The sequence below is a fragment of the Silene latifolia genome, chromosome X (assembly GCF_048544455.1).
Source record: "Silene latifolia isolate original U9 population chromosome X, ASM4854445v1, whole genome shotgun sequence".
Lineage (NCBI taxonomy): Eukaryota > Viridiplantae > Streptophyta > Magnoliopsida > Caryophyllales > Caryophyllaceae > Silene > Silene latifolia.
Genome location: NC_133537.1, coordinates 116,308,340 through 116,326,398, shown reverse-complemented (window position 1 = coordinate 116,326,398; position 18,059 = coordinate 116,308,340). Strand labels below are relative to the sequence as shown.

At 36.3% G+C, this 18,059-nt stretch overlaps 1 non-coding gene across 1 annotated transcript; it reads right to left on the bottom strand.

Annotated features, from left to right (window-relative positions):
- Positions 1-1,525: 1,525 nt before the first annotated feature.
- Positions 1,526-1,632, bottom strand: LOC141625207 (small nucleolar RNA R71). The gene has a single exon (XR_012535000.1). It is a non-coding gene; the product is annotated as a small nucleolar RNA R71 (small nucleolar RNA).
- Between the last annotated feature and the right edge of the window lie 16,427 nt (positions 1,633-18,059).

The window sequence follows — 18,059 nt, the reverse complement described above, 5'->3', positions numbered from 1 at the left end:
CTTTTATCCTTTGCTTAATTATTGTTTATTACTTTACTCATTCACCATTTTTAACCATGTTAATATGATTGACACCCTTATTAGCATATCTACCATGATCATGAGTGAGTAGTCTCCTAGCTAGGGTTAATGAGGGATTAAGGGAAATAATCATGGGGTAGATCTAAACTTTTAAGTCCATATGATTGCTTGCTTGTTGTAGTTTCAACTTATGCACATATTATGCTTGATGAAATGCTTGATTGACAACCTAGCATGAATCTCTTATCCATTCAACAAGACTTGTAAGACATAAACCAACTCAAGGTTTGTTAGACCATGCATACAGTTGAATAGGAAGATATTAAGTCGACTTGTAGGTGTTGTAAAGTCTTGACCGACTCGGCTCCGAGACCCAAACCTTCCTAGGAGTTGTAAGACATAAACTGACTCGACTTCACTACAACAATAATTTGCTTGCATCTATGAAACTTGTTTATGAGATCTCACCATGATTCCCTTTTGAACCCATGACACCCTAGTGCCTTCATCAATTGTTTACAAACCCCATTTATTTACTTGCTTTGTTTTGCTTTCATTTGTTTACATTTCATTGTTAAGTAGTTTAGACTGCAAACCTCAAACTCAACCCAAATTGTGACACCCTAAGACATAACTCTCTACAACCGATAAATCAATACAATACCCGTCCCTTGGGATCCGACCTTTACTTGCCACTCTACTAAGAGTAGTTAGTTAAGATTATAAATTTTGTTTTGATTGATTTGCTTAGACGACAAAGTTTAGATCGAATAAAAAATGGTGCCGTTGCCGGGGACGGTGTTCACTTGAATTGATATCATTTGTTGTTTTTAGTTGTGTCTTTCTTAAACTTGAGGAAGTAAAACTCCTCAAGGTAGTTTTTATTGTTTTCTAGTTGTTTGATTTTTGCATGTCTTGGAGATCACAAGGCGATCTTTTGCCTATTAATCCTGAGATTGAGAGAACCTTGACCAATATTAGAAGAACCGTTAGAGGGACTTCGACAAATTTGGGTATTGGAGAACTTGTGGACATTGGTATCATCCATTCGGATAGTGTTGAGTTTACCAACCCTTTTTCAAGAGAAGGAGAGGAGAACCTTATTCAAAACCAACCACAAAATCAACCTACAATGCCTAAATTTTCATCTCATTCTGTACCAACCGAGGACAACCTACCGAATGGTACTCCAACACCACCGCACTTGACCGGTAATTTCATTGCCAAATCTGCATTTATACAATTAGTTGAGAGAAGTCAATTTGGAGGGATGCCTAGTGAAGATCCTCATCTACACATGGAGACTTTTTGTGACTATTGTGATGCAATTTCTCAAACAGGGGTAACGCAAGACCAAATTCGATGGGTATTGTTTCCTTTTTCCTTGATCAGAGCCGCAAAACAATGGTTGAAGGGCCTAGACAAGGCTACTCTTGGAATCGGTTCATGGAAGAAGTTAGCACTTGCCTTTTACAAGAAGTTCTATCCTCCGGAGAAGACCAACATGTTAAGAGCCCAAATCACCGGGTTCAAGCGAAGAGATGAAGAGTCTCTATATGAGGCTTGGGAAAGATTCAAAGATACATGTCACTCTTGTCCTCATCATTGACTAAGCGAATGGTTTCTTGTTCAACAATTTTGGAATGGGTTGTATGAAGACTCAAGGAACGTGCTCAACATGGGTTCTAATAGAAGATTCACCGAGGTTGATGACAACCAAACTTGGGCAAAGATAGAGGAGATGGCGGTTCACAACTCTCAATATAGTAGGCCAAGAAAAGCTACTAGAGGAAGGAGACATGAAGTTGACTCCGTCACACAATTGAGTGCCGATTTGGGTGCCCAACTAAGCGCCCATATTGACACAATGAACTTGAAATTTAAGAAAGCCTTAGCCAAGATGAATGAAGCTTCTCAATTATCCAAGCAACATGTCAATGCCATGGTGGCAACATCTTCTATTCCAAATGGAGTGTGTGAGAATTATAGAACTTTGTGATATGATCAACAAGAGTGTAGGGGCACAAGTGAGCAAGTGAATGCTTTACAAGCATACAAGAATGGAACCCCTTACTGCAACTATTACAATGAAAACACCAAATTTCACCCAAACTTCTCATACAAAAGCCAAAATGTTCAAAACCCTCAACCAACATACACCCCACCTCCAATGAGAAATCCTACTCAAAGACCATACTTCAACCAAAACCAACCCTCTTACAATCAATCCAATGACCAAGCTTTTGATGTTCAAAAAGCGATCCTCCAAATGCAAAAGAGCCAACAAGATTTCTTTGCTCAAATACAAAGAGATAGCCACGCCAAAGACACTACCATCAACAATATCCTTGCTCATACCAAGATGTTGGAGACACAATTGTCCCAATTGGCCTCCTCAAGTTCCCAAAGACAAAAAGGACAATTACCTCCTCAAGGTAACCCTCCTACAAGACAAGAGACCATCAATGCCATTCATTTTAGGAGTGGTACAAGATATGAGGGACCTAAGATGCCAATTGAAGAGCATATTATTGAGGAAAGTGTCAAGCAAAGTGATGTGATGGAACCATTGAGGAGAAATCCTAAGGTGGTAGAGCCGACTAACAATGACTCATTGAAGAAGAGAAATGAAGAGAAGGCCAAAGAGGTTGAGAAAGAGCCTATTGTGATTAGACTTTCGTTTCCAAGTCGCCAAGCCAAGCCCAAGCTTGATGAGCAACTTGGAAAGTTCATGAAGATTTTGAAGAACCTAGAGGTCTCTATACCATTCACGGAGTTGATCAACCATGTTCCAGCCTATACAAAATACATGAAAGATATCCTTACTAAGAAGAAGTCCATAAGGAAGTTGGAAACCATTGCCTTCACAAAGATAAGTAGTGCAATTCTTCAAGGGAATTCCCCACCCAAGCTCAAGGATCCGGGAAGTTTCTCCATTCCATGTACCATTGGTGACACCACAATCAACAAGGCACTAAGTAATCTAGGTGCAAGTATGAGTGACATTACAAATGGTGGACCGAACAACAAAGAAACCACTCGGGGTATGAGAAGATGTACCCGTGAAAGTTGGAAACTTTTTCATACCGGTGGACTTTGTTATTGTTGATATGGAGGAAGATTCCAACATTCCAATCATTCTAGGAAGACCATTCCTACACACCGCCAGAGCGGTGATTGATGTAAAGCACGGGATGCTCACACTTGAAGTTGGTGATGAAACAATCACCTATAATCTCGACAAGACTATGAGAGCTCCCAACTTGCTTGAGCCATGCTTTATGGTTGATCACTATAGCCGGGAAGGTGACAAGAAGAAAGTGGAATCTCCATTCAAGAGTCAAGTGAAACATGGAAATCTCAAAGAGAAGGGCAAAGATACATCGCCCAATTGGAAGAAATATATTGATGATGTTGAAGCAGTAGCTCTATTCGGAGAGCATCGAATTTTTCACAACAAGAATGAGAGCTTGCAAAGCTCACCCATGACAAGTATCGATGGAGGCCTTATTGGCCATGTTAACAAGGAAGAAGAGTTTCTCTTGCCAACTCATGATCCTCCCAACATAGGGAAAGAAGCAAGGGAAGTATGTGGTCTATTGGATGACGAATTTGAAGGACTTGTTAACCCTTACTTTGGAAATGTTATAACTCTAGACCAAGGCTATTTAGATCCTTGTCACCTCTTTGACTCGGGCTACTACATGCATAAAGACAACAATGTGCCAAGGTCTATGCAAGACCTCCATCATGACAATGAACAAGCATTTGACTACTTCTTCAAGATGCTGAGCAACACCAACAACGTCCTTGCTCTACCCCCTTGACACTTCTCAAGAAAAAGAGAGTTTGGTGGAGTCCTCCCTAAACCACCATTTTTAAATATTCTAACCCCTTAACTTGCATTTCATTTAACTTGTACATTATTCAATTTTTACAATGCATTTTATATGCCTTGTTGTATAATTTTCGTACCATGAGAGCAAGTGAGGGAGGGATTTTAATGTGTGTTGAATGTGTAGTGTTTGATGATCAAGTGTGGGGAAGCCATTTCCTAGGCTAGCCAAGCCTTTGTAGTGCAACCTCATGACCAAGAAATAGGAATTGAAGAAGCAAAAATCACGGAAGAGGGATCCCAACGGGCAGACCTGAACTCGTAGGGGCTGAAGCAAGGAAGAAAAGAAAAAAATTGGACTGATTGAGAATCCGCCCGAGCTGCATTCAGGACGGCCGTCCCTGCTCTCGAAACGCTCGAGCCGAGCTCAAGACAGGTGTCCCCTTGGCTTAACAAAAATTCCTGATGCTTAATCCGCCCGTCCCCGTTTGAGGTCGAGCGTCCCCAGCTAATATAAGAGCAAAAACACGGGACTCTTATCCCTCATTCTTCGTTTCTATCCTTCTTCAAACACAAACACAACAATTCTCCTCACTACAACCATCAACCCTATCATCCAAAAACATTAATTTCTCAACCAAATTCATCCAAATCAATTGCAAAATTGCTAATAATCAAAACAAATCACTCCTTTGTCAACAAAAAGACCTTCAAACATCAAAATCTCCACAAAATTAATCAAAATTTCTAGGGTTAGGGTGAAATCCGAAACCCCCCAAATTGATTGCAAATTTGATTGAAATTGGAAGATTAAGGGAGCATTCAAGCATACTTAATGTTTGTTGACACTAACTTGAAGGAGAAATCAACAATGGCAAGGACAAAGGGCAGTACCAAAGCACCCAAAGCCCCAACTTTATCCAAGAGGCAAAAAGTTCTAGCTTCAAATGCTTTAGTGGTGGTTGAGAAACCAAGGGTCCAAGCAAGGAAAGTGGTTGAGGCCATAGAAGAAGTTACTACCACTTTACCCAAGATTGAGTAACTAAAAGATTATCCGGAGGTAACTTTTTGATACGACTTATTTAGTCATAGTTATTTGGAGCGAATTAGTATGGTTTTGACGGTTTGAAGTAGTGTTATGGAGTTTAATTGCAGGTTATTTGTTAGTGAGCTTTGATTATCTATTGGGCCGGTTTTACAAGTTTAAAACGGAGTCCAAGTTCGAGGAGAGATAGGCCCGGATACCTATGGGGATATCTGAGATGTGTGCGCTTAAGGTGCGCTAATTGAGCGCGCATAAATCAAAAGAAAAGAGACGTGGCAACAGCTATGCGTGACCTGTGCGCGACCTGTATTCGACCAAGGCGCGACCGAGGCGCGACCTGTGCGCGTGTCTTCTGTTTCAGCGTCCAGCTTTGCGTTACATTAAAGACTCGTGTTTTGTTTCCTTATTTGACTCGGTTTGTTCCGATGAATTTTATTATTATTATTATTTTTAGTACTTTATTTCCTACTTTAATTATTTACCTTGTTACTATATAATTGGTGAGGGCATCTTTAGAAAAACGGACACAACTTTGAGAAGAGAAAACCCTATTATTGTTTTTAGCCGACGATGTGTAACTAATCTTTCTTCTTGGATTCAAGCAATTGAAGCGCTCTTAATACAATTGTGAGTTTGAATGTTTTAATTTCTTGTCTTGATTATTGTGAATTGCTTAGTTATTAATTTTATGAATGTTGATTGATTATTGCTAGGTGTACAACTAGTGATTGATTTCGTCATTCTATTGTTAGTATTGTTAATTGAATAGGATTTATTGATTAACTCTACGCTAGTAACAACTAGGAATTAATATTGAACGGGACACGTTGATATTAGTACTTAGAAGTGATTCACATAAATATCTAAAGTGCAACTGGATTGTATGCATTATTTATTCTCTATCGAGTTTTCTATTTTATATTGCTGCTGTTGAATTAAATCTTGAACTGGATTGTTAAGGTTGTTTAACAGTTATGGTTGATTAAGAACGGGATTCGTTAGAAAGCCTCTCTCTCTAAAAAAAAACCCTCTCTCTCTAAAAAAAACCCTCTCTAAAAACCTAGCCTCCATTATTATTTGGGGGCTTCCATCGATCATCCATCGATGGTAAGCCCCACAAAAGCTTTCTTAAACAACTAATATTATGCAGATCTATCTTATTTTCAATAATAGTCTCCCTTTCGGTGAGATCTGTTGTTCCGTCCCTTCTTTCGGGGTTTTTCCATTTTTTCGTGGGATTGTTATCAATATAATAAGTTTTAATCGACGGGGAGATTATCAGATTTGTTTCGTGGATGAATACATCAAGACGGCTACACTGTTTCCCTCCATCAAGAAGGATGCAAAGACATCGATTATTCATAAATTCAAGAAATTTATGATTTTGGAGCGGCAGCGCCATTACCAGTATTTAGATAGTTATTTTGAATGTATTTTTTACATTAGCAATCTTGATTTTCCTTTGTCTATTTGTTATCTTCATTGTAACCTACGCTTAGTTGATTATTAATGAGATGACAATTTCAAAAAAAAAAAAAAAGAACGGGATTCGTTTTATTTAACTATTCTTAAGGAGAATTGGAATTTGTCATTCAAGATAGAGTAATCAAGATTAGTAATTGAAACCGTCTTACAGTGATCAATTGTTATTGAGTGTGGATATATGCTTGGCTCTAAGACCCTTTTAAATCATTTGATACACCGAAAGTCATTAGTTTTATTACTCAATTTGCATTAGGAATTAATCTTAGTTTATTAGAAAATCAACTCAAATCCCCCCCTTTTTGTTACTACGATCTTTAATTACATTAAAGATCGACCTTTCCTACATTATAATTTGCATAAATTGTTAATCTGATTCCCTTGGGTTCGACCCTTATTTCCGCTTTACTACTGTTTAGTATTTGGATTTAAGTGATATAAATTGTTAATTTGAGGCATACGACTTTAGCCTGTCAAATTTTGGCGTCGTTGTCGGGGAATTGGCATTAATTATTTTTGTGTTCTAGTGTAGGTTTATGCATAATACTCGTATTTCTAACCTGAACCTCGAGCCTTTCGATCCAGAGATTGAGCATACTCTTTTCAAGTTACGAAAGAATAAACGAGGTGCAATAGTGGCTGTTACTGAAGGCAGTGAGTTCGACGATCTACATTTAGACTCTGAATATTCTGAAATTTCTGAACAACCCGAACCTTTGAATATAGCTAGAGAAACCCGCATTCTAAGGGAGCTCACAGCTCCAAATCTTAACGTTCAACCATTATGCATCACTTTTCCAGCATTGGATGATGGAGTTACTTTTGAATTGAAATCTGGTTTGATACATCAATTACCAAGTTTCGGTGGTATGAGCATTGAGGACCCAAATAAGCATCTTTCAGACTTTCATATTGTGTGCACTGGTATGAAGCCACCTGCTATTACTGACGAGCAGTTGAAATTGAGAGCATTTCCTTTCACCTTGAAGGACAATGCGAGAGACTGGTTAAACTATCTCCCACCGGGAAGTATCACTACTTGGGTAGGTATGAAGAAGGCGTTCTTGGAGAAATATTTTCCTCCTTCTCGATCATCTCAGCTGAAAAGTGTTAGAAATCTATATATCATTATTACAACATATTCATATATGTTTCAAAATTAATTTAGTCATAAAATTAATTAGATTTTATGCATGCAAACATAAGTAAATATTAAGGAGAAATCATCATTCTTACATTGATATTTCGATTATTGGGCACAAGTAAGATCTCCTTCTTACTTGTTCTTGAGCACTCCTTAAATTGAAGAACAAATTATTCAAGTATAGAATCCCTCCCAAGGAATAATACCCAAGGTAATCTCTTAATATAATTAATATTATTGATACTAGAACAATATTAATTTGAATAAAATTGACCCAAAAATACTTATTTAGGTCTCTTAATTTCGGTTAAGAGAAGGAGAAGGAAGAAGAATTTTTATCTCTCTAAAAACTCTATATTTTTGATGGTGAATGAATAATACACACTAGCTTTTGCATGTAGTATGTGAGTGAATAATAAGCAAAAATATTTTGCTCTTTTCTTATGGGAAAACCGAAAATGGGGAGAGGAGATAACCCAATGCATGCTCACCTTTTCTTCCCAAGAGAAAGCTATGTATGCAAGGCTATATGTAGGCATTATCATTATGTTTTCCACTTATAAATAATCAACACAATTTCATCCTAAATACTCCCTCCATTTCGGTACACATACATAAAATGGATGAGTCCATTTTATTTGTGATTTTGTCAATATGTCACATGTGACACATTTCATGACATCTTATTTATAAAATGTATTTTTAACCATTAAAAATCAACATATTAATAAAATATGTCACTTATAAAAATTAACATAATAATTCACAATTACTTGTACCAAAAATGGTTTACCAATTTATAAATCACAACATCTTGCATTTATAATAAATTATTCATTCCGTTTCAATTGTTTCCATAAACAATAATTTTATCTAAGTAATAAAACAATTCGATTACTTAGACCATATCTTATTTAATCAAATTACAATGAGACACGTAAATATTACTTCCAAAATCGTCCGTCAATTTTAAGTAATTTAATTAACTCGTATCGTCATACGATCAATTAAACATTCAATTAAGAGCGTTACCCTTTAGGTATGACCTAAGGGGATCAACTGATACCCACCGTCACACGACAGTAATGTCAAACTCTAGTCAGCCAAGCATTACCGATATGTGTGGACCAGTTGACTGTAAAATATTACATCCCACATGTATTCTTAAAATGAGATTTAAACATGTGATCATTATGATCAACAGTTGTGATCGCATTATTGTCGGAGGACACTTATTCCAACAATCTCTCACTTGTCCTCGACAAGTGTGCGTCACCAATTCTCTTGTCCTATTACTATCTCCCACTCAATGGAAGGTGTCTTTCAGGTCGTACTTGCAAGTGATCATATCGAGAGTGGTTTCCACGATCTGGAGAATAACTGATTGACCGGAGTTATCTACCATAGATACCTTCCGAGCGTGACCACGCATTTCCAGTTCATTGCTCCTCGAGTGGCCCTGAGATATTGTTTTAACGCTGACAAGGGGGTGGACAATTCCTATCGCACTTATTCCCTTCGACTAGCCACAACCATCATAACCCAAAATATGCCCATTTGACCCCATTTACGAAGGTCGTAGTAACACAAATCAAAGTTAATCTGAAACTGTGCCACCTTAGGCGAACAGTCTTTAGTCAAAAGAATCGACTCATTAGAATACTATAGTAGCTCTCGCCATGACCAAGCTATATAAATTTGCCAGAACTCTATAAGCGGTCATAAGGCCCGACAAAGCGTTCCTAACAGTCTGCCTATTTGATCGACTAGTCATCTCACATGACTCTATGGCACTTGAACTTGCCATCAATCGCATCACACTCTAGTCACTTCGAGACGTCACCTCATACAAGTGACTATGGGAGAATACTATGTTAATCCGGGTTCACTTTAACGGGGTTCAATGTTGTCTCTACAACCCGTTTGGATGTAACAAAGTATAAAAGGAGTTTTTCAGCTTAAAAACTCAAACGACAAATGTGATTATCACATATGAATAGTCAATACCTGATTACTATTTCATATTCTATAATCTAATTTGATCTTTTATGTAGTTATTAATCTCAATCCAATTGAAATGACATGACTCATCATGTTAAGCCTATGAAAAGGCTTTGGTTAGTAGGTTTTATCAACTTCTTGTACCTAACTCAACCTTACTACATACTTGTTTTCCTTTGTAATGTATACATTTGCATTACAAACTTTTTGAGTACGTGTCGAGATTCAATCAAGACATAGGCCCTCTAGCCTTAGAATAGCTCCCACTGTTTTCACAGTTTGCGGGACTCATCCTTCTTGCACATCTCATGATTGCAAGTGTACTCAATTTCCGTTGTAAATATTTCTCATTGTTCTTTATTACCTAGAACGATTCTAGAAAATCTATTTCTTAAATAACATAGCCACAATGGTTACTTAACCATCTTGATATGTTTTGATTATGGTTTTGTCAGAAACCATGCGCAATCGCAATTGTCATTTGTCATTTGTGTAACACCCTTACATAAAATTGCATCAAAAACACTTTGCATTACATCCTTAACGCTTCTGCAAGCACTTAAGGGTAATCTTTATGGCTCACTTGGTAAATATTACTTAAATTCGATTTGAAACAATTCATCATACTCAAAGTATATGAAGCGTTATACATCATTTCCTATTTAATTGATTCGGCAGCGGAAGCAAATGGAATCAATCAAATATGTTCAATTCGATTGAACTAGTCATGAATCTTATCAACATAAGACTTCTTATTTGACATTAATATCACGTAGATTTATCTCCATAAATCCGAATATTAAAGATGTATTGTAATACTCCAAAAGTCGTAAATCATTCCCAACGATCAATATGTCGTCCACATATAAGACTTATTAAAATTATTGTAACTCCCACTAAACTCCATGTATAAACACAACTTCTCAACCTATTGAGAAAAGTTTTATCACATGATCAAAACATTGATTCCAACTCATTGATGTCCTACTTAAGATCCTCTCTTAAGCTTCACATTATCTTAGGATGGCAAGAATCTACAAAACTCAAGACATGTATTGAATACATTCCTTCTAATTGAAGAAGTGGGTTTTAGATTCACTTGCTATATGTATATCATCATAATGGAACACAATCCCTAAGAAGAACCAAATAGACTTAAGCATTTCAACCAGTGCAAAATCCTTTGCAACCAATCAAGCTTTGATATCTAATAATTCACTTGGAATTAATTTCGGATTTTCATGGCTCGAAGCCTTGTATTGAGTTGTGACTTAAACACTCTCATGTAAGTCAAATGTTCATTACTTTCCAGAAGTAATCAACTTGAATCAAACAATTTCTTTGTAACTTGCAAGCTCTTTACTTTCTAAAAGTAACACTAATTCATCGTCTTCAACAAGTGATGACTTTAACCTCCTAGGTTTTGAAGAAACAACGTCTTACACAAAACGTCCCATATAGTCAAGAAAGACCAGTTTCTTGGGACATAACATTCTTTGTGGCTCTTGAATAATTTCTCCCACTCTGTCTTCTAGAAATAAACTTGTATTTTAGAAAGACAGCTTCACGAGCCGCAAACCCGTTTTACTCGTGATAATAGAAAGGGAAAAATGAGCATTTGTTTCTTGTGAAAACTTACAAGCATGGTACTCTACCATTTCATATCTCATATGTATCGTTTAGATTTAGTGGAAAAACAACTTGGACAAAATGATAAAATCCCCAAAAGGATCAAGTAACTCAAAGTAACTTGATCGAAGTCCAAACCATATCGAATAGCGTTTGATTTCTTTATCCAACCACACATTATCCCATAATGTGTGCTAAGAGAGATTAATTTGTGATACTATATCACATTTCATTTGGCTTGCATCAAAGTCTTCACTTGATAATTCCATCACGACTAAATCGTGATTCCTTGAACTCTTTGAACTTCTTCAAAGATTTCTCTATTTACCTTATTAAGTGAACACATTAGCGTCAACTTAAATCGTTGGTAAAAGAAAATGATCAACCTATTTTGGATCAATGATTTACAACCTCGATCTCCTTTTCAACCAAAAGGCACGAGACATCTTGCTTTGAATACAAGTACGCATATACCATAAGATCTAATGGTTTCAATAGTACTCGATAACTCTTTGCGTTCATCATTCCAGAATCTAAGGTTCAATCTTGGGTTACCAATTTGAGTCTTGCATCATCTACACGATATATCATTTTAGTTTGGTTTAGAATATAATCACCTTGATAATGGGCTAGCCATACATCAAATCATGGTGTATAGGGTCACAAAAGTGAAACCTCTTTTGTATCTTAACAAGTTTATATTCTTATTTAGAGTTTATGCACTTAATATGTATAATTAAGTACAACTATAAATCCTAAACTAGATTGATTACACAATGACTCTATCTCTCGACATTATTTCATGCTAGTCGTCATATTATAATCATCTTATGTGTCGAATACAATGATGAAAACCTCCACTGGTTTCTAATGTTGACGAAGTAGTACTAGCAAAATTTATGTTAATCAAATAAACATTTAAAGAAGAAGGTCCCATTAGATGTCCCACAACTAACTTGTTGATTCTTCAATAATTTGGGGTAGTTTCCTTTCTAGCGTCCAACAATTAAGACAATGGAAACTTTATCGGTCGGGATTGATAGGTTTAGTATCGTTATTCTCAATAACTTTACTTTTAACATTACCTTGTATCAATTCCATTATAATCTTTTCTTCTTGAACCTCGTCCTTTTCTTAACGGTTTAAGAGAATGCTCCCACTCATTTCAAAGAATCTTTACTTAGAGAAGCAAAGTTGAATCTTATGAAGACTACTCTTCAATTCAATCGTTTTAGTCTTAAAACTTTCATTGAAGTGGTTGCGTTATTTTGGTCAATTACGAATTCTGACAAATCTAATTACCAAAACAATTTATCGCTTCAAGGTACTTAATTCAATTAAGTATATGAAAAACAATCCATTGTAAGTAGATGTGTTAGTCAAGAATCAAAAACCTGTTTGATAACGAATAACTTTTATTTATACTCTTCACAAGAGATCCTTCCAATGGATAATTCAAAGTTTTTAGAAGAAAATTCAAATTTTGTTTTTAGTTACGATGTTTTAATGGAGTTCTGAATCGAAATGATATCGTATATAAATTGCGGTAAAGAAATAGAACAATATGATAACGGAATAGTGAAAAACTCAACATCTATCATTTTATTAATACTTGTAAATAACAAGTAAAGCATTTACATAGTGACCTCTACCCAACTATGATAAATGATTCCAAGATCCAAATTCATATTAACTTGGGCACGGTGTGGCCGATGAAACCCTTATCAATATAACTCGGTGGATTAACGCTTTAATCGATTCTACTTTTAGAACTCTTGGTCGATAAAATTACATTAACATTTATCTTTAGCCCAAAACACATCCGACAAGGGCACGGTGTGGCCGATGAAACCCTTATCAAAAACTTTTGTTGAGTTCAATCCAAACTTCGAATAAATGTGTCCATGATCCAAACCCACATTAACTTGGGCACGGTGTGGCCGATGAAACCCTTATCAACATGAATTCGGTGGATAGACATTTATCACCCACTTCCCCTACGTAACAAGGTTTGTACCCCGGTGTGGCCGAGTGCACTCCCTCACGAAATAGGTTTTCATGGTTTCTACTTTTTGGTAAGGCTAAGTCTCAATTGTTTATTTTTAGCGAGAGGTCATGTCAATTTATTATCTATCACGTTTTAAGTGAACTAAAGCGGTGAACTACGATTATTGTAATTGACACGGTCGATAAACTCGATTAAAATGATAATGCATGTTTAAGTTATGGCGATTTAGCGATGCATGCAACATATAAATAAAATGCAAAGCATAAAAATAAATCCTAGTATGACCTTCCTAAAATAGAAAATCTAATTAACTATTACATATTTGGAAACCAACTCCATTGGTCCCTTGAACTTCGGTTTTGGCACGCATCTCGAGGTAACACCGTCTTTATGTATCGTCTTCTTTGAGTGACACCGTCTTCAAGGAACTCCGAAATAAATAAATTACATAACAAATTACGTAATTTCCTATTATACATTTGTAATTAAAATAAAATAAATCTATTAAATTACAAAACGGTGATACGAGATCACAATAAATTACAACCGAATCGATATTCCCATACATTTCGGGTAATACCAATTAAAAAACTAAGGCCATACTAAGTAAAATTACATAATTCAAAACTTACATAAAATAAAATTATGACCATCATAAATCAAATGCAGCATTATAATATGTATGAACATGCCCAATTTTATGCTAAATCGCCTTTAAGGAGCCAATATCGTATATTAAACGGTTTTTACGGATTTGCGTGATTCAACCTTTTAAAATCACAATAAATTACATAAAATCATATTTATGCACAAGTTAATTACCCTAACCAACTTAGGACTCAAAATTAGTCTCCACTAACATATTGACAATAATTAACTTTTATTTCTTAAAATTTGTTCATTAATGGACTCAAAATTACAATAAAAAGCCATAAACTCCAAATAAATCATAAAAATTTCAAATAAATTCAAAATTCAAAATTTAAACTCATGAACATTCTGGAAAAAATACCATGACACTCATAATTTTCAAAAACTTAGGTTAAAATTTCGAAAATTTATCGGAAAAACAATGTTGCGGTTTATCGGATTTATCAATAATAATCATAAAAACATGAGAAAAATTATATTTATCTACTTTTCAATTTTATATCTGAAATAGGTAATAAAATGCAACATGTGACGTTTTTCCTAAGTCATGAAATACGTTTTAGCAATTATTCACTAATTAAGTCACTATTTATGTTATTTTTCATCAAAAATTCATAAATCATGCATAAAGACTTCATTATAGCCAATTATTTTACACACATCTTATAAAATTGCATGTGACAACATACTAAATTTCTATGACCAGATTCGAAATTTACCTCATATTAACCCATTTTTCTTTTAAATTCGATTTTTATCATGAAAAATCCATATTTCGAGCATAAGAACTCCAAAAATTATGAACATTTACAGGTCATCTAAAAATAATATATTTAAAAAAATATCCAAAAATCACTGGGAAATTAGAAGTTTAGCTAATTTTAGTCCGAAAATGATATTTTTATCATAAAATCACATTTTAATGCCATTATAAAATAAAATGAACAATGAAAATCCATAAATTAACCAAAATATCCTAAATATATTTTAGGATCAGAAACTTTAACATGCATAATTGATTTCGTGATATATCATAATAAACACAAATTTATAAGTTTTATATGTTAATCGTATAACTCGGAAAAACTATAACCGATTTGCATGCAAACAACCTAAGGCTCATGATACCGCTTGTTAGAAATCTATATCTCATTATTACAATATATTCATATATGTTTCAAAATTAATTTAGTCATAAAATTAATTAGATCTTATGCATGCAAACATAAGTAAATATTAAGGAGAAATCATCATTCTTACATTGATATTTCAGATTATTGGGCTTCTTGAGCACTCCTTAAATGGAAGAACAAAGGATTCAAGTATAGAATCCCTCCCAAGGAATAATACCCAAGGTAATCTCTTAATAAAATTAATATTATTGATATTAGAATAATATTAATTTGAATAAAATTGACCCAAAAATAATTATTTAGGTCTCTTAATTTCAGTTAAGAGATGGAGAAGGAAGAAGAATTTTTATCTCTCTAAAAACTCTATATTTTTGATGGTGAATGAATAATACACACTAGCTTTTGCATGTAGTGTGTGAGTGAATAATAAGCAAAAATATTTTTCTCTTTTCTTATGGGAAAACCGAAAATGGGGAGAGGAGATAACCCAATGCATGCTCACCTTTTCTTCCCAATAGAAAGCTATATATGCAAGGCTATATGTAGGCATTATCATTATGTTTTCCACTTATAAATAATCAACACAATTTCATCCTAAATACTCCCTCCATTTCGGTACACATACATAAAATGGATGAGTCCATTTTATTTGTGATTTTGTCAATATGTCACATGTGACACAATTCAGGACATCTTATGATGTGAATACGAATCACTTTGATGAAATAATTCTCGAAACAAGCAACCAAGACAACCCGAGTCACCAAGCATGGATCGGTTCGAATAAGAGTCGGGAAAAGTGCATGATCACCCGCCAATGGGACGGTTAAAACCGTGTGGAGCAAGGGATGGACCTCGAAAATGGGCAAGACCAAATGCATGGAATAAGTTCACCTAGTTTTTGTCATAGCCTAGTTTTTATAAAGGTCTTACCTAGTTTTTGGTTTAGTCTTGCCTAGTTCTTCCACATAGCCTAGAATTCACAACAAGGCATTAAAGACTAGCCTTGGGCATCAAGGATTTCGGCCTATATAAGGCTTGTAGTCCTCATTTGTTTATCATCCAATTTGAAGTAAAAACTTGAGAGTATTCTCTAAAACTTGTCTTGCCTTCTTGTGTTGTTACACGAGTAGTTTGGCTTAAGAGGTCGAAACGCGATTTCGCACCTTGCTTGAACGAGGGACGTGATCCTAAGTTTAAGTCGGATTGTTTGACGAGTATCAAAGAATTCACCCATTGGCGTAGCTATAGGTCTAGCTACGACAAATATCCCTTCCTTTTCATTCAAATCTCGCTACGAATATACGGATTGATCAGGTTGCACCTAGTGCATTCGGATCCTTCGTCTATTTGCTAGTACAAGTTAAGACTTCCGCTTGCGATTCACATCAATTGTGGTATCAGAGCTTCGGCTCTTGATTTCCATTAATCGAGACGGTCCAGGGGTCTTGATTTCTTCACAAAAAAAAAAGGTTACTGTTCACGTCCAGTACTATTCACGGTATTGTTCTTCAGAGAAAAAAATCACTGTTCACGGTACTGTTCATAAAAAAAAAAGTCGATATGGATCCCGATAATCCTAATCTCCTTCAAAGTCTTATAGACGCACTACAAAATCTTTCGGAACTTAGCCCACGTGGAACACCACATCGAGGTGAACAAAGTCGAGAAGAATTCAAAGTAAGTGAACTACCCGAGTTTGTGGGAGGCACGGATCCCGAGGATTACCTCGAATGGGAGAGGAAAATTGAACAGATGTTTGAGTTCAAGGACCTAGATGACGAGAAGTGTTGCAAGTACGCCATTCTAAGACTAAGTCGTGGAGCCTCCCTATGGTATGAAGGCTTTAAGGTAAAACGTGCCCGAGCAGGAAAGGAGAAGATATCCTCTTGGGAATCTCTCAAAAGGAAGCTACACAAGAGATACGTCTCAGCCACGTATAGGCTCACGACGTATCGCAAGATTGCTGAGTTGACTCAAGAGAGGAGCAGGGTCTCAGATTACATAAATGAGTTTGAAAATCTTACTTTGATGGGAGGATTAGAGGAAAGTGAAGACTTGAAGATGGCTCGATTCCTTCGTGGACTAAATCGTAACATAGCCAATTCAGTTGAATTACAATCTTACGCTGACTTCGATTCCTTGTGTATTCTATGTCTCAAGGTCGAAGCTCAAGGGAAGGCCAAGCTCACCCCAACTCATGGTGAGGGTAGTCGAAGCTGGAGGAGCGAAGGACAATCAAGGGGAAGTCCGAGTAGTCGTACGGTTGAGACTACACCTAAGACGATTTCCACCCCCGAGTCCGCTCCCAAGATACCCGTTCCTAAGGAGACAAGTTTATCTAGAGTACGGTGTTTTAAATGCCAATGATTTGGGCATTTTCAGAATGCGTGCCCCAATAAGAGAAGCATTCCACTAAGGGAAGCTATTGCCGTTCGAGACGAGTTGTATGATGAAGAAGAACGATTGGGTGATGTGTTCAACTTCGAAGAAAGAGAAGAGGAGGGGAACGATAGAGATGTCGAAACTTATGACGCTCCTAACTATGATTGTGCTTTAGTTCTTTGTGCTTTGCAGACTCAATCCACACCAATTGAGGCAGAATAAAGGAACCAGATTTTTCACACCAAATGTCAAGTGAAGGACAAGTGGTGTAGCCTAATCATCGATGGAGGGAGTTGTACCAACGTTGCTTCTACAAAGATGGTGGACAAGTTGGGATTGGATACCATACCTCATCCCAAACCATATGCGTTACATTGGCTTGATGACGGGAACAAGGTGAAGGTCACCAAACAAGTCAAAGTAGCGTTAACAATGGGATAATATGACGACAATATCTTGTGTGACGTAGTGCCAATGGATGCATGCCACATACTCTTGGGGCGTCCGTGGCAATTCGATCGTAATGTCATACACCGTGGCCGAAACAATGAACATGAATTGGTCGACATGGGTAAGAAGCTTGTCCTAAGACCGATGGCACCTAGTGCTGTCCGTTCTTTGGGCACCCCACAAAGGAAAACCGCAAGCATGACCATGTTTGCAAGTGAGCAAGAAGTTGGTGAAGTCTTAAAGGAAGGTGGTTGTGTCTATCGTATGGTGGTCGA